Source organism: Scatophagus argus, chromosome 21 (genome assembly GCF_020382885.2).
Source record: "Scatophagus argus isolate fScaArg1 chromosome 21, fScaArg1.pri, whole genome shotgun sequence".
In the NCBI taxonomy this organism is placed as follows: Eukaryota; Metazoa; Chordata; class Actinopteri; family Scatophagidae; genus Scatophagus; species Scatophagus argus.
Genome location: NC_058513.1, coordinates 10,660,230 through 10,677,232, shown reverse-complemented (window position 1 = coordinate 10,677,232; position 17,003 = coordinate 10,660,230). Strand labels below are relative to the sequence as shown.

Below are 17,003 nucleotides of genomic sequence, written 5' to 3'. Positions count from 1 at the left end.
AAGGAACTAATAAATAAATCAAAAAATGCGTGAATTAATCATGTGGTTTAACAAGCCAGAGAGAGCAGCTCCTGTTTGGCTTGGTTGGATCACAACATATGTTTTCAAAAGCGTGTTTTCAACAGTATCGGAGAAAATGTGAGAATACATGAAGTTTTCTTGACGATGTTCATTAGGGATCAAGAATAATGCAGTGGCCACATTGTCCTCTTGAATATTAACAAAATTAACAACAAATAATAATCAATCAAATTACTTAAAACATATTTAAAGCTAAACTGTTTTAGCTATTCTCTGATTTTGAGCTGCCTCATCAAGGTCAAGGGCAGAGAAAAACTTGCTCTCTTCAAAACATTTCATAACTGACACCTTTGTTAAATATTAACGACAGCAGCAAGAATGAAGACTGGAAAGAGATAGAAGATACTGGAAGAATAATTAATGAAGGAGTGAAAATAATTGGTTTTAAAGTTATCTCTTTTTAGTGGTTTACGTTGTGGGAAGGGAAAATAAAGATGATAAAAAACAAAGAGGTTCGAAGATGAAGTGCAAAGACAGGAAGAAGAACAACAAGAGAAGATAGAGAGCAGGGAATAAGATGAAGAAGTGACATAAGAAAGATGGCTGTGTTTTCAATTTCCCTTTTAGCCTCTGCCCAGTCTGGAAGTTAATCTTTCTTTGAGCCACACTTTTTTTTTTTTTTTTTACCAACATACATCAACAACCAAGAGGTTTTGCACATCACAGTTAAGTTCTTAGCCTACTAACCTAACAAGAAAAAAGAAAAACATTCATATTCTTGTCCCATATAACACTATGAAAACAAAGACTGTATTGTGCTACTTTGACATAACAGAGCTGATGTTCAGATCCTGTTTGAATGGTGCTGCTTGTTTAGAATTTAGGTTGATGTGCCATTGCATGCTATATTTCCTTACAAGAAAATTATCAGTGAGTCCTAGTTGGAACTGCTCATTACTTGCTACTGCAATTAAAATCCTTGAAGGTACCTTCAGTCTGGAATATAAGAAAACACCTGACAGTTTTGATAGACCTTTAAAGGAGAACATCAAAACAGCTCAAAAAGCTAACATGCTGACTTTTAGCAGGTATGTAGGCCTATACTATGTACGTTAACCATCTCAGTTTTAGTGTATTAGAATGCTGATTCGCACAAAATTCACTATATGCTAGCACAGCTAAAAAGTACACAACACAAGAAATGCACAGCTTTTTCAGATGCAGTTTCACATCCAAGCTGAGGAAACGTTGTTGGGTTTTTAAAGGAAAAAGGTGAACATTCAAGTCACAATAACTGACATCTAAGGGACTTAAATACTTTTTCTTGTAAGGAAGGGATAAGCCTCATCAGTGGGCTCTAAGCTTTATCTTTCCCACTAAAGGTTGTTCAGTGACCCAAGAAAATCCTCATCCTCCATACGTGCATCAAATCCACAATTTCTTCATTTGAGATCCTTTAGGACAGTCTCAATTTCTGTAGTGTCTGTGTCACTGTTTACACACTTGACCTATACTTTTATAATACACTTATTTGTTTATACAGTAGTTATAATGAGTTCTACAGCATCTAGAACTAAAATTTCTTTAAGTGGTGGTGGACAGTCACCAAAATTGAATAGTATACAGGATACAGGAACTTACAGGATACTCTGCCAGTACCACGTTTTCATGTTCTGTAAATGTGTAAAATGTTTCACACTATGAGGAACAGTTCTTCCACATCAGATCCTCTGATGAGTCATTACTGTTATGGATTGTGGCATTGTTTTTAAAAATAGCCTGTCCTATCAAGTGATGAAAGTAATGAACCATTAATAATAAATGAGTTAAGCTAAAAACACCACTTTGGTTTGAGCCAATGCTGCTTTTTATTCTTACACTACTGTCATTTCCTTTACAGCATACATTATTAGGAAACATTTTTATAAAATTGCACAGCCTTTGAAACTGTAAACCATGTTTTGTATGTGCTAAATCACCTCTTTACAGCCACTAGTTGGTTACCTTTGCTAAGCACAAAACATGCACTGGAAAAATGCCAAATTTTTGTTTTTACAAATTGGATTTGCTTAGGTGAAAGAAATGACATGCAACACGTTCATTAAAAAGCTTCAGAGGTGCTGCTGGGTGATTTTATAAAACGTCCATTATTTTTTTGTCTTTATGCTAAACTAAGCTAATCATCTGCTGGCTGTAACCCTACACATAATGACACATATCAGCTTGCTGTTTTCATCTAATGTTTCATAACCACATTTTCCAAAATGTCAAACTTGGTTCATCACATAAATGAAAATGAGCAGGTTTAAAAACTACCAGGTAGTCACAAAGTCCAGTCCACAGAGCTGGCTAGCATTGCACAATATTTCCCAAAGGTAGCTGAGAAAGTTAGTAAATCTATAAGTGTGAAACTATTTTATGCCTCCAGTGATCCAGTTTTAACTTTTCTGGAACAAAATTTTGTTGCTGAGAAATATTTAGCCAGCTAGACTGCTCAGTGTGATGGGAGGGGGAAGTGACAGAAAGACAGGAAGAGAAGCGGGGGCTAGTGGTGGAATCAGTTTGATGCCAAGAGCTGTGCGTTGACCCTGATTAAATGCCTCCCGTAACTCACTGGGACCACTGATAAGACCAATGCACTCTGGGCGGTGTGCGCGTAAAGCAAGGGTATGTTCAGGAACCAGAGGAGGAGATAAGGTGTGTCTACACATGTGCATGTACAAGGAGTGTGTGTATTTGTGTGTGTGTGTGTGTCCCAACACCAATTCTCCTGTGTAAACATGCTGACCTGGCACAACACCAGCAGACACTTTGAAGTTGGCTGTAGCCACTGTAATCTCCTTCCCCCTCTCACACACAGTACATCCCCACACACACTGAGCCAGAGGCGAGACTTAACACTGGCAACCTTCTGTGGCATAGCATGTGGCCACTGACACACACACTCCCGCACACACACACACACAAACCCTTTTCCATTGTCACAGACGGTATTCCCTGACTCCCGCACAGATGGAGATGAAACTCTAAAAAAACAAACTCTGTTTTCAGACTTTGTTTTTTATTTGTTTTGTTTTTGTTTATTCCACCTAGAATGGAAATTTCTACCGACAGTTACGTGCAAGTGTGTGTTTTCTTAAAAGTGTCTGCCACTCTGGAGTGTATCACACTACATCCTCACAACATCTGCAGGTCTTAAATCAGACACACTTGCTTCTGGACACAATCATCTGTGACTCTCCAAAAAACTTCTCTGTGATAGGCAGACTTTAGATGCAGTTTATGTGAATGTAGACACTTTGATATAGCTCTAATAGTGAGACATGATCGGTCTTCAAGAAGAGATGCTTTTCTTTCATGAGTCACATTTGTGAGTTTGTGTGGTGCGTGATCTGCCAGTCACCAAACAGAACAGTTGAAACAGTATGAATGAATTACAGGGATTATCAGATTACCTTGTGCTTAAAGGTAAAAGGAAATATTTCTTACACCCACAGAAGATCCAGAATTTAAAAATTCAGCTACTGAAAGCAGCATGCTCTGTGGATTACCTGAAGAAACGGTGAAACTGCTCTGCTGTTCTTAAAGAGATGCTATTGCTGATTTCTTTTAAGGCGCATGAATATATTTTTTGGTCACTTTGGGACAGATCCAGCAGACAGAGCAACATTCATTTGGAGTCCACGCTTCCCTTTCCTTTTAGCTTTGTTCTGGTCTCTGATCAGCTCCTTCAAGCTAGTCGCTTCACTTTTTCTGTCGTTTGGTGCAGGTCTGGTAGGATTTAGTGGGTTTTTAATTGAAAACAGATACCTGCTGTGGCTGGAAATGAGGTGGGTGAGACATTCGAAAAACCACAGCAATTAGTTAATGGCAAGACACTGTACAGAACTAAGGAGACCTGTTGAGTTGGTATAATGTGATAATTGTCTTTTGATTTGTCATCAAGGGACACTTTTCACAATACATAAAATCATTTCACCCATTGCGCATATAAAAATAATGATCAGAGTGGCTTTAAATGTAACTTTTCAATGCTTCGAGTACCATTAATTACATGCTATTCATCTCCATTGTATTTGGCACCAGAAATCTCAGCAATGCACACCTCTAAACCTGTGCCAATTCAGTGAAGTCAGCATTACTGAATACTTCTGGGTTGGGGTGATTGGGTAGCACAGGCTGATATTTCATCAACCACAATGAAGTTCACTGGATGGTAGGCTTATGCGTTTAATAGTTTTATTCTACTTCTATGTTTGGTCTTGCAGCGTGTGAGCTGTGTTTGTGTGAGACATTTGTTTTTGTGTTGCTATTTACTGGAGCACATCAATAAATGAATTCTTATGTCCCTGTGAGCACACAGAGCTGTCCATCTGACAACGACACAACACTTACAATTAAAATGTTTTCTGTTGCTGACATGCAGCTCATGCAGAGAAATGAAAGCTATTATTTATGATCCTAGCAACACACCATTGTCACTTGTAAAATAACATAACACTTTTCTGACTCTAAATAACCACCGCAGCTGTGTTGACTGTTTCCAGAATGGTGGCATAAAAAGAGGCAGCCTTAGGTGGCTGCAACACGGGTGAAAGCCTGCTGCTTCATTACCTCATTGCCCACCGGTTATGTCCCACTTTTACGTTCCAAGCCACACTAAAGAGATTGCCACTGCACCAACTGTTGCTGGCCATGTATCATTACTTCAAAATGTCAAATTATGAGTAAGCATCCACAGTGGAGATGGTGAGTCTACATGGCAAACGTAGCGCCATGAAATGATATGGCTCATTGACTAATTCTTTCTTATTTGGTTCCAGGATTGAAGAGGTTTAGGGGCCCCTGATCAGATAGAAAGCTACTTAGGGTATTAAACTGGGGCAGGGGAGGGGGGTTCTCACAACTTTCCACACGGGATTAAAATTGAGTTCATTTACGCTGGGAACAAATTCGTAAACTTCTCTATGTACAGGGACCTACCACAAACAACCAAAAACTAATTTTCGTCCCAGTTTTAGAAACACCCAGTCTCAAGAAATGGAGCTCTAGTTTGGAGTGAAGTGAATCTGTAAGTTAGTTCATGTTGAGTGTTTATTTCATTTTGTAAGTAATTGCTCTTTATTTTTCTGTATTTTTCACTCATTTGTGTTCTTCATTTGTTCTTATTCTGCCTATTAAAATCATATAAAGTGGTTACTCAGTTTGAACAATGCTCTTCAGAAGTAATAAACAGAATAAAAAATTTGGTCACAAACAAAATAAGTTAGGCAGCTCTTGCTGATTTGCCTCTTTGTTTCTCCTGCCTGGGTTGCCAGATATGCAGATTCCAGTCAGTGTTTTGGCCAGCAGGCAGATAATCTTGTTAGGAACAATTAACTCGGTTGTATTGTTGAATTTAAACTCAATCCCTCACACAGAAGCATTCAAAACAGCAGCTGGCACCACAAACAACAAACTCTGATAAAATGTCAAGGAGGATCAACATGTCTGTGTCGAAGTTGGGACACAACAGTCAAAGTCAGTCAAGCCTTGACCCAGGATGTGAAGGAATGGGATACCTAATTTACCTCTGTGTTTGATGCTCTGAGAAAATAAAACAAACACATTGTGTGCCAGAGAAGACTCATGTAATTTCTTTGTGATATGTTGGTAGATGAGATTCTACAGTTAAAAAACACTTTGTCAACTGATTCTGGTCATTTTAAACTCAATGTATTTACATTTTTGGCCACTTGGGAGTAGTGGAAACAAGTGGTGAACATTACATTGACAGCTCATTACCTTTTAAGATGATGTTTGTTAGCAGAAAGTGGCTTATTTACATATTCTACAATTATGCTGATCAGCTTCATAATTCATTTGAGTCATATTTGCCTCCACCTGATGAATTCAAGTCCAATGATATTTCTATTTTAGCTCTGTTTTTGGTCTCCACCAACCACTGAGGGAAATATCTGACTCTTTAGCAGCTAAATGCTCCATGTTCAGCAGCTAACTGCAGGTAGTGTACAGTAGGCTTTTAGAAATTTTCCATCCAAAACTTCTGCTTCTGCTGATAACAATGACAGTTTAACATTTACTAATTAGCGCTAAACACAAAGTATAGCTGAGATTGATTGGAATGTCATTGTCTTTGGACAAATTACAGTTCAGACCTGATGGCGGCTCAAGGAAAAGTAACAGGATCACCAAACTATTACAATTCATCCTGAGGGGAAAATGGATGTCTGAAATGAATTACATGACAATCCATCTTATAACTGCCAAGACATTTTCAAAAGCCAAAAATATCAGCCTGCTCACGGTTGATGGAGGGAAACCTCAGGGGGATTACTAAAGTCAGTGTGATTCATCCTCTGGGGACCATGAATGTCTTCAGGCTACAAATGGTGAGTGAAAGCCTCAGAGGATAAAGCAACAACTCCAACATGTTTAATTGTGTTTGAAAATGTCCCAGAGAGAAAAAGGCCAATGACAAAGAGCAACATTGTCTTTAGAGGAACATTAATGATAAACATAACATTTCAATAACCTCTAACAAAAGCAGTAACACAGTGGTCAAATAGACAAACAGTGCGTTAATGAAATGCATTAATGGCGCATAATTGGTTGAAAACAGCTATGTTAGAACAAAAAAGAATGAGAGGCCTATTGTTTGGGTGTCAAATACACTACTTTCAAAAGTAGCAGTTCCTGAAGTGTTTTAGTAGAAAGTAGGCCTATATGACCTGAAAAAAAGTCACGTTTGATTTTCACCACATGTTCTTTCACCTGACAGGAACACTTAAACTAAGTTCATAAAGCCACAGAATATGTTTTTAGTTACAAAGCAGCTGGTGATGTTCACAGAGGCCTGACTAACTCAATAAGGCATGTCTGTGACAGCTTGTTGTGAGCATTAAGCCAAATATATACCTGCCAGCACAGGTACAACAACACTGTCTGGAGGGCTTTGATAGAAGTATTCAAATTTATGAGTTTAGCTGAACAAAAACAAGAAAGAACGAGCAAAAAATTTACAAAAATGCAATTGTAGGTTGTATTCAAAAATGCACACAAGAAAATGCAGTTTTTTTTAGAAGAAAAAATGGGTGCCGTTAGGTGAACGACTTACAAATAAGCCTAATAAGAACAATAAGACCATAAGACATACTTTTGTCCACACTGTCCACTTTTAACCTGAGATGGAAATCGAAGAACTCAGACATAGCCTGCTATCTGTCAGGAATAAGAACAGTTCGCCTTGTTTACACAAGTGTGGCTAATTCAATATGACATCTTTCTAATAGGAAGTATGGGCAAAGAGAGGAAGGGACCAAATCCAGAGAAAGTACAGATGTCACAGGTGGGGAGAAAGGAGATGTAAATAAAGCTATGATGAGGAGTTTAAATCTTTAGTGAGTATGCTGGAATCTGTTGGTAAAATCAACAGAAGTAGAAAAAGTAGAAACCCTCCAGACTTGACCTTCAGTTATGTGCTATTGTCTGTAGCATCACAAAACAATCTGCAGCAGTAAGGTGTGGAAATAGACTATTACAGAAATGCCAAACTATTATCTCATATCTAAGTCAGTTATTGCTGTCATGATCAGAATCATGATGCAGGGACAGCATCTGCCCTACACAACAGCCCTGTTTGATTGTATAACATACATTTGTGCAATAATTAGCCTCTCGGTTGAGGGGAATTGTGAATCACCTTTAAATATTGAATCAATGCCCTTTCTTCATGCTATTTCAAATGTCATTAACCAAAAATGTTTAAATGAAATGAAATGAAAAACCTAAAAATCAGGATTAACCCAGTTAAAGGTCCCATGAAATGAACAAATTTCTTTATTTTGTGCGATAGGGCCTTTTAAAATCTAAATATAATAATATGCAGTCAATTAATAAATAAATAACAAACATTTCAAGTTAATATCTCAGAGCTGTCTCAGCCAGTGAAGGAGCATTTTTTTACATAGGTAATTAAAGACACAAGATGTCTGAAATTTGTTAAATTGAAATAAAATTCTGATGCTGTGAAGCATCTTTAAAATCAAGAAAAACTTTAATTTTGACCTGAATCTTATTCATAGTCAGAGAAATATGCTTTTGATGCACAGAATTGTTTTGTTGCTGAACATTGCTGGTCAACTTGAATGTGACACATCAAACTGTCAAACTGCAGGTCATAATTTTCATGTACACTGGCACAAGTCGATGAATCACTCTGAAATTTGAACGGTCCTGAATTTGCAATTATGGTTTAAGTCTTAACTTCTAACTTCCAGGGAGGGTAAAAAGTATTTTGAGTGTGTTAGAGGTGATTGTCACAGTTTTTTCAGCTATTGTCAGTGGGGCAGCCCCAGGTGGGTCTAATGAAATTTCAGTAAGGCTCAACCAGCCATGTCAAGCCATGTCAAGGAAATCAGGCTACTTAGTGAGCACTGTCTATGACCTTGTTTTGGCCCAGTGAGGACACACCGCTCCAGTCTAACATCTGTTATATTAAGAAAATCCAGATACACAGTCTGTATTTATTAAGTAATACTTTATCACTGTTGTAGCATAACCTCCAACACAGTAAATGCAAGTTAAATTATCTTATTTTGACAACATCCGCTAGCAACATCCCTGCTGACTTCCCAGGCTAAAAGACTGTAGCTTTATCATCTTTCTTGGGATCCATTTGTAGTACTTTTTCTGCTGCATCTTGTCTGTGAAAATCTTGACATTTACATAATAGATGGGTTGGTCTCATGTTTACTTTCTGCATTTATGTGTACCTTGTAGTATACTGTAGAAAAACTGCAGGAAAAAAATAGCATGTTCTTAAATGCATTTTGATGCTTTTACAGGGTAAAAAAAAATAATAATAATAAAAAAAAAAATCAAAAACAACTTTAGGGCTTTGACCCAGATTGAAGACTACAAGATAGATGATAAAAAGCACCATTTTTTGTCATATTTAGCTTAATTTAGTAATCCCTCCCATATTTTTGCAAACAGCTCTCCGCAGTGCAGTCATTTTGCAAAAATATGAGTGTTGCATGGAACTAGCTGAGCAGAGAGTCAAGAGAGAAACTTTCAGTCAGTGCAAGACTGTAAGAAGTGATGCCACAAATCCAATTAAAAATGATATGTTTTTCTGATTTAATTAGCATTTTATCCAGGGATTTGTAAGGGTTAGCGAGGGTCAAATATGATCAGTAACTAACATTAAGGAGTGAGGCAAACATCAAAGCCTGAGTGTTCTGACAAAAAATGTAGCAAACCCTTAAATATTAATTAAGTCAAGCATTTTTTTCAAGATCAGAAATCAGCAATTTCAAAAAGGGTCTCTTTAAATAAGGGGCTGGTGAATACACATTTCCTCTGCACTGATAATTAAGAAACTAAATAAATTAATTCTTTTTTTTCATTTTTTTTTTTTTAACTACAGCGAAACACACCTTCTCAGACGATCTAGCATTCAAAAGGCAAGGACTAAGCAGCAGTTATTTAAATCGAAGTCCTGGTGCTTCTGTCATCCAGCATGACTAACAAGATTTGACATGGTGACGAGCAGACGGGTCCCAGGTTCACAAAGCACATTCTGTCTGTCTGACCCCTATACACACACACACACTCACACACACACAGAGGTAGAAAATCAATGGCACATAATCCAATGTGTATTCTCACTTGAACACTCATCTTAGACATATCAAACACACACACGCACAGCAGCAGCAGCAGCAAAACATTCAGTCATGTGTTTGTCGCTGTTATTTAGCACCAGATAGCTCTACCTGTGTGCACAATCCACTTTCACACATGACTGAGCAAAGCTTCGCGTTATATAAGGCTTCATATGTTGGCACCCACAGCAGAACAAAGTTCCTAATAAATCTGAGCTGTTATAAGAAAATCATAATCAGCCTTACTGAACTGCCCCCCCACAACAAACACACACACACACACACACACTTCTCGTCACCTTCGACTTTCTCTCCTCACTATCTGCTCTGTGTTGAGAAGGCGACAGCTTGCAGTAATTTAAGGTAATCGGATGACTCTCTCTCTCCCCCCCCCCTCCGTATAATCCGAGACTCACAGGCTGCTTGTGAAGTAACCTGCTTTTGAGGGGACCAGCGCACGACCCTGAGACAGATCATTTATTCTGTACTGCGGCAGGTCATGAACGACTTGTTGAAAACACACTGCACATCTCGCTATGTCAGATGAGATGGGAGATCAGCACAGGCGAGTGTGTGAGCAGTAAATTGCTGCTCGGTTACAGATTAATCCCACATATATATTGGATTTGAACGTATCACCATCAAAAAACTTCACTGAGTTTTAACCCAATTCATATCACACGAAAAGTCCAACATGAACCGTAAGCTATAGTAAAGGCTTGCTTTACTACTGCATGTTTAATCAACCTCCGATCACTAAGAAATAGCTCCGAGAAGAGATCAGTTAAAGCGCCGCGTTGCATATAAATGTGATGAGTTTTCTCGAATTAATTCAAGTCGACGTCTATTTACCAAACCGGCACCAATAATCTCGCCTGAGCCGGTTTCAGCACCACGGACAGCGAATTCTCCCACTTAACCTGGAACAAGAGGAAGAAGCTGTCGGCTCCAACTGTTCAAACAGCGAGTTTTTCAGCACATGTGTCCGCAGCTAAAGCCTGTCTTTACATCTGTGTTTCTTCTACTTTACTAAAATTACCAGCCTATTGTTTCTACATTCAAACTTCTTCATTTCTACCGTAAAGAACATCGACCCCGCACAGGGATGTGAACCATGCAGATGTAATAACAGCAGACGATAAAAAAAACAATGCAATTAAAAATTATGGCTTTAGGTCCGTAAACTCACCACGCATGGATAATATAAGTCAGAGTGGGTTTCATTAAATAATACAGTTTCGAGAGGGGTGTATTGTACGACTTACCGTGTAATCTTCGCTGAAGCCATATGTTTAACATTCAAATCTACTTTTCCACACACTGTTGCCGTCTCTGGGCCGAGGGAAGACACAGCCCGAAGACAAAATCCGGGAAATATCATCCACACAACTCATCCACCCTCCTGGCTAAAGACCGACACCACTTTTTGGGAGGAGGGGTGGAGAGGGAGAAAATACCGCCGTCCGCGCCTCCAAGACGAAAAAAAAGGAGTAGTTTGTTTGCAAGTCACACACACACACACACACACACAAACACACACGCACAAAAAGAGGTGTTGTGGCCCTCGTGCAGTGAAGAATAGTCTTCCTCTCCTCTCGTCCTCCTTTAGTTTGAGTCTCCAGTGTGGGACTCACAAGGTAGCCCAACTACGAGCTCTGTAAGAGAGAGGCTGGGTAACAGTATATCTCCTCTAGTATTCCCCGTTGCTTTCTCAACAAGAGAGAGGGAGGGGGGGAGGAGGAGGAGGAGGAGGGAGGCGGGGGGGGGTTGTGGTGAGAGAGACTACAGCGACATCAGCTGAAGGGAGAGAGAGAGAGAGAGAGAGAGAGAGAGAGAGAGAGAGAGAGGCGGGGGTGTGGGGGGTAGACGACGCAGAGTCAGAAAGGGAGGTTTTGTCGTAAGGTAGGCGCTCATTTACCGCAGATGCAGCAGCGATCGTCGGTGCGCCACCGGTAATCTAATTATGTCCAAGGCAAAAGGCGCTCGGATTATCCGGCGGCTGCTCTGCTCCGTTCCGCTCCGCTCTGGTCTTTGCGCCCCATGGCGGAGAGGGAAGCAGAAGGAGCACTGTTCAGGCTATCTCATCAAATTTTAACTCGTCACTATGCGCTCACGCTCATGACAGAGAAAAAGTTAGGCTATCAGAGACAAAAGATCCCCAAATATCTTCTCTCAAATTAAACTGGGACATCGTTTCTTTTCTTGGCTTTCTTGCGCTTCTAAAAAGCAGAAATGACCTGATTATCTCACAGCGTGCTTTCACATGTTTGAGATTTGAACACAGCCAAATTAAAACTTTGATTTCATGCTTCTTTGAAGATGCAAAGCAGCTTTGTTTATTTGGTATTAACTCTTCCTGTGTAATTATTCCACCACTGAAGTTAATGTGAGGTGTGTTTCCACGTGATGCCACCCATCACATTCTTTGATCCTGTTGCTACAGGTAACGATGCATCTGATTTCATGTGGAACTAAATTTACCTACCTTATAACCTGCTGGATAGATAATTCTATAGCAATGCATAATGTTCTATGCATTCCCATAGATTAAAATGGAAATCACTACACATGCGAAAAAAATTTAGTGGAGTAAAAAGTACAATATCTCCTTCTGAAATAAAGTAGATGTATTATGTGGCAGAAAATGGAAACACATTAAAAAAGGATCAAAATCGGTGCAATGGAACCACTGACTGTACAAAATATGGATGAAGCTTCCCTGTCTGAAATGTGAAGCCAATGCAGAAGCGCCTTAAACACCTGCATTCTTTCTAATGGCGAGTGATTCCACTGGCTTCAAAAAGAGGTCAGATTACATATAAGCTTATGAGATGATGATCCTACTTCTCACTTGTTTTATTACCTCAGAAAACAATTTCCTAATGAGTCTCAATCATTTCAATGATTTCTGATGCAACTTGATGCTCTTTTTGTAAATCACGATCCCATTTAGAGTAAACTAGACAATGATACTTTAAACCTGATAATAGGTTTAAGGCACGCCTATCTTGTGATTCACAACTACCATGACATGTCCTTGGATTCTTCATCGGATTGTATCATGATAGCATCACCAACTCCACCCTCCTGTCCACACACGGTCATTTCTGGCTCCAAAAAAGACAAGTTGGCGACGGCCATAATATCTGAGGCTTCAAAAGTCCACAAACCAATAGGTGACTACTGACAAGAGGTTATATTATTCCACTCTTTCTTCTTTGCCAAATCCGGATGCCTACAATACCCACAATGCCGCTTGACCACTGACATTTTTGAGATTCAGGTATTTTATGGTAAGTAGTGGCTAATGTAGCATTGGGCCTCTGACTATTCTCTAACTGCGCATCACTGTAGATTTTTTCATTTCCAAACTTGATGTCTTCAGCCACAACTGATGCTGACTCAAGTGACATCACTTGATGTAATTTATCAGACTTCTTGTGACTTTTTCACTATGCAGCAAACAGACTTTGACTCGAGGCAGTTTCCCTTCACATGTAGTTCAAGTAAACAGAATTACTTTTCAAAAAAAAACCCAACATCATAATTTGTAACCCCAGGTCTCCTACCCGTATACCAAAGAACTCACTTTCTTGCTGTGTGGACACCAGCAGTACTATACCACATGCTGCCCCTCTGTATACCCAGCATACATAAAACTATTTCTATTGGAAATGTTTTGACTAATTATTCTGAATATAACTTTCCCAGGAATTCCTAAATGGTAGCCTGTACAAAATATGTTGTTCCTACAAATAATTCTAATGCTGTAATCAGTCTGTTGGCACAGAAGGAGATGGAGAATACACGCTGGCTAAAGAAGGGTCACAGCCAGCTCCTTTTAAAATCATTATTTTGAATATGTACATTTGAGCACCCATGGTGAACTCATGCAAAGATTCTGTAAAAACTTTACTTATGCATCTTCAGTGTAGGTTGATGAATCTCCAAAGTCTTCAAGAAAACCTCAGTGTAATCTTGCTTTGGTCTTATAGATTTTTCTCAGTTCACTGATCCGTTCAGTGTTTATTTTGCAAAGAGATTAGGCAGCTGCAAAGGGTCACTTATTTTGCTAGCTCAAACTAAATATTGGCAGTCAAAAAACGGAAATATATCAGCATAGGAGTAGAACTGGGCTGCTGGAAGACAAGGTCAGTAAGCACTAAATTAATATATATTGTGTCTACTCTGTTAGCCTGTCTGGACAGTAAAGTACACTAGGTTGAAGGAGGAGGATCTAATGTGGGTAATCCTTTACCCATTTTGCTTTGAGTCAGTTCATTCAGCTTTTACTCTCTCTTATACACGTGGCTTTTTCGTATAGCAACCTAAGCAGAAAATTGTTACTAATTCGTCTATTTAAAAGGTGATAACTATGAACAAACCGTTGGCATTTTCTGTGTGGGACTATCAAATAGTTCAAAAAGCCACAAATCTGAGTATGAAGGTATGAGATCTTGTGCAAGACTAATCTGGCTGACCAAATACCCAGCAGCTGTAATTTTATGATTGCAAACTGAACTTAAAATGATCACATTCAGATAATCTTGTGAACAGTGTTAATTGAACTTCCTCAGATCTGCCCAATAAATCCAGATGTGGATGCTTTAGCTAAGATGGAACTCTATCAAGGGCGGCACGGTGGTGCAGTGGTTAGCACTATCGCCTCATAGCAAGAGGGTTCCAGGTTCGAATCCCTTCTGTGTGGAGTTTGCGTGTTCTCCCTGTGCCTGTGTGGGTTTTCTCCGGGTACTCCGGCTTCCTCCCACAGTACCAAAAACATGCACATTAGATTAATTGGCTACTCTACATAGGTGAGAGTGTGTGGTTCTTTGTGTGTTGGTGACCAGTCCAGGGTGTACCCCGCTTCTCGCCCGTAGTCAGCTGGGATAGGCTCCAGCTCCCCCGCAACCCTGACGGATAAGTGGTATAGAAAATGGATGGATGGATGGAACTCTATCGATCCGGATAACTATAAAAACTGAACTGTAGCACAATGTATAAAACAGTTAAGAGAGTACTTTACTGGCCATTAAAACTGCTTAGCACCAAGCTGTTTTGGTGTGAGGTTACAGTTTGGATCCCAGAAGTTATTTTAAAATAGGCAGTAAGTGGCAGTTTTAGAGGCACATTGACTTTGCTAACAACACGATCCTACTAACATTCGTCTTCTTTAAGATGTGTCATCTGCAAATCAGCAATGACCACGAGAGATTCCCAGCATTAAACGCCCAAAGTGCTTTGCAGCAGTCATGGAGCAGACTACTGTACAGGAGCTATAATAATGCAGCTCAACTCCAAGTGTTCGCGTTCCCTTATCTTTTGCCAATAAAAGTTTTGATAGAAAGAGTGATAGCTGTAAGACAGCCATTGGCTAAAGGATATTACAGTGCATCTTGTAATTACTTTCTCTATTTTGTAATTTGATGGCTTCAGATATGATAGATGAAGGTAGAGAGCCTGGCCAGTCCACACTCCTGTGGACAGTGAACCTACCTGTCTGTCCATCTGCTCAGTGGGATTACAGCATAGTAACTGTATATGATTCCCAATCCAGCGCTAACTCTAACAGCTACATGTACTGTATGCTGAGTAAAAGGATTTCTAAGTGAAATGTTGGTTATAAATTGATCACGGCAATACCAACAGTTATCTCTGATTTGAAATCTGATTACATAATCAAAGGATTGAAATTATTAGCAGTAAAAGGGGTTTGCAGGCACAGGGCCAGGCCAATTATAGCCCCTATACCGCTGTGATCTTGTGTGTCCATCTGCTCTGTGCTGCTCTACGGGATTACACCAAATCCTATTGAGCTCAGGGAATGGCAGCCAAGATCACTAGGCCTGAACTTATCAAGACAAACCACCGCTACAAGAGAGGTTTGTCTTTTCCAACAAAGCACAAGATGGATCAAAAGGAATGATCACTGACTAAAAATGCTTGTCTGAGTCGGTACAATTAGGAGATGGCATTCTGAATGTCTGATAATGCTATTATGGAAATAAAAAGTGCTGCAGCGTGAGGCACAAAGCCCCAGAGTCTGGTGGCTCAAGATACCATCACATAACTGAGGGAACACAGTTGATTTTATAATAATATCGATCCATAAAAGTGAAATTCTCTTTCCACTTGTTTGAACCCACAGGAACAAGAGACACCGCAGTGCAGAACTCACTTACACAAGCAAGGACAAAGTTGTAGTTTTTTCATAAAACAATAAAAAAAATATGCTGAAACAAGGTTATGAGGTGCGCTTTATAACAAAGGTGAGGCGGTTAACCAGACATTGATATGCAAAAGCAACTGATTTGCTATAATCCTCACCTGACCTCAGGGGGTAGTAATGAACTCATGGTTTTTCACATAGATGCGAAGAAATGCCCCACTAAAATATTTACCTTAACAAGGGCCACAAAGCTGAGATTTACTTTTTGATCACGAGTATGCATTGTCCTGTTTTCAAACACTGAATATCAGTCAGTTTTGAGAAACAAAAACGTCATGAACACAGGTGTCAGTCATGTCTCTCACTCAAACAGCACAATACCTGAGTGGATATTCGATGTTAATGCTGCATCACCTGAGTCTTGAGCTTGTAACCTTTAGGACCAATAGGATGTTGTGAGGAATAGGAAAATGAAAGATGTCTTCACGCATGGAGGTCTGTCAACAGAACAATGCAGACCATAATTATTTAAAACTTATTAAATTAAAAATGTCTCTGAAATCATGTGTCCCCAATCCAGTGTTTCTCAGACCTGGTCCCAGGGCCTCCCTACCCTGCATGTTTTAGTCATCTTACTGCACCAGCACATCTGATTGAAATGAATGGGTTGTTATCAGGCTTCTGCAGAACTTCATGGCCAGGTGATCATTTGAAACAGGTGTGCTGGGATACCTGTCTCCTAGACAATCACCAGGGTTGCATGTGAAGGGAGTTTTAAAATTAGTCTAAAAGAAAAACAAATTTTAAAAAAAAAAATTCTTAGGATTTATGCACTTCATGTAGACAACACAGAAATATCTTTAATTTATTTTTGGTGAAGGTTGATGACTCCATATGTGAGAAATTGAGGTTTTTTCCTATTAACTGCAACAACTTACATGAGGATAAAATTCTTTTTTGAGACACAATGCTGAAATTTATCACACCTCTTCTACTATGACATCAAATATTTTTTTATATTTTTTTTTGCAAACACTGAATATTCATTTAGCAGGAATATGCAGGACCTGTTTACAGTACTGTGCATAGTCACACAGTTTGATGCACTGTGGGCTCAGTTTTTTTTTGTTTTTTTTTTACAACTT

The 17,003-nt window shown here is 39.3% G+C and overlaps 1 protein-coding gene across 7 annotated transcripts in view; it reads right to left on the bottom strand.

Annotated features, from left to right (window-relative positions):
* Positions 1–16,540, bottom strand: part of LOC124052847 (protocadherin-15-like) — a 159,333-nt gene extending 142,793 nt beyond the window's left edge. For 3 of the 7 annotated variants that reach the window (XR_006842064.1, XR_006842065.1, XM_046377573.1), the window contains exon 1: positions 16,240–16,368. The gene's annotated coding sequence lies outside the window, so the exon portion shown is untranslated. Of the gene's footprint in view, positions 1–16,239; positions 16,372–16,450 lie in introns of those variants that run through there. The other 4 variants (XM_046377570.1, XM_046377572.1, XM_046377567.1 and 1 more) reach the window with 3 other exon arrangements.
* Between the last annotated feature and the right edge of the window lie 463 nt (positions 16,541–17,003).